The following is a 1593-nucleotide window of genomic DNA, read 5'->3' as shown; positions in this document are numbered from 1 at the left end:
ATATTATTTATTCAAATTGAATATTTTTCTTTTGTAAATTTCACATTGAATTCGGAAATGATAGTGAAAGAGTTTCCTATCATTATGCCTCCTGGGCATGAGGATAAACTGCTTAGCCCGTCAGGGGTAAAAGCTCCTGAATTACCTGGTAACTGGTTCTGGAGGGTGGGGTCATTTACCCGTAGGAGTTTAATTAACGGTGAGGATTGTTGTACAGTATACGTTTGCGACGTGCAAATAATCTGAGTAAAATTCTCTTACGTTATCAAAAAAAAAAAAAAAAAGAGTTTCCTATCATTATTTTTATTTGTTTACATGCTTAATTAATGGATGACATTGGTTTTTAAGGTTTCAATGGAATCGGGAAACGTATACAGTAGAAAAAAGACAATTCTTTCAATTATATTAAAATTTTATTTTTAGTTTTTTATTTTATCTTTATTTAATGTATTTATGTTCTTCCATTGTTATCCCTTAAATTTTCTACTAATTTATATATTATTTATTCAAATTGAATATTTTTCTTTTGTAAATTTCACATTGAATTAGGAAATGATAGTGAAAGTTTCCTATCATTATTTTTGGTACGGTGTATGATACATTTTTAGATTATCTCAATGTTCATTGTGTAGATTTTTTCGTCTTTGTTTTCTTGTATGTCTTAAAATTAGTTTCATTTACTTTATATATGTGAAGGATGGTTGTTAAAAAAAAAAGTGGTTATGTTCTTCCATTTTTTTCCCTTAAATTTTATACTAATTTATATATTATTTATTCAAATTGATTAGTTTTCTTTTGTAAATTTCACGTTGATTTAAGGGAAATGATAGTGAAAAAGTTTCCTATCATTATTTTTGGTACGATGTATAATTAGATTATGTCAATATTCCTGCCAGTGTTTTTTTATCTCTTTCATTTTTAAAAAGAAAAATTAAACTACCAACATTTTTTTGTTTACAAAATTAGTAAACATAACTGTAATAAAATATCAATATGCTCATATATTTTAGAACACTTATTTATTTTTGTTCGTGTAATAGAAAAATTTCTCAAAAAAATTGTTTATGAGGAGAAAGTTCAACTCCTAAAGACAAAAGTTTACCATAATGGATTGTGTAATGGAGGAGAAATGGTGTCATTGTTGGAATATAATGATTAATCAATCATTTTGTATAATTGATTAATCAATGTTTTTATTTTGAATTTTTTTCCTTTATGTTTCGTTTTAAACTACATATATGGGAACAAATATTTAATATGTTCTAGTTTATAAGAACTAAAATCTATGAATTTTTAAATTTATTAAATATGTATTAAGTAAAACTATGGTTTAAAAGGATCTTATGAATATTTGTCATTTTTGGTAGCTAATTAGTTTATTAAGAGAAGAAAATAAAAATTGTTGTTGATAATCTTTTAAAGACTTTTTGAGTAAATTACAAAATTAAAAAAAACCCGGCGCGTAGCGCGGGCTCTAAGCTAGTTATTAATAAACAAAGACACAACAAAACGTCTCAAAATTTGTGGTCAGACGAACCCACCGATATAAAAATATATATATATTAAAAAAAAAAATGGAAATGAAACACTATC

This window comes from Corylus avellana, chromosome ca5 (genome assembly GCF_901000735.1).
Source record: "Corylus avellana chromosome ca5, CavTom2PMs-1.0".
In the NCBI taxonomy this organism is placed as follows: Eukaryota; Viridiplantae; Streptophyta; class Magnoliopsida; order Fagales; family Betulaceae; genus Corylus; species Corylus avellana.
The sequence above is the reverse complement of the archived record's forward strand: the minus strand, read 5'-3'. Positions refer to the sequence as shown.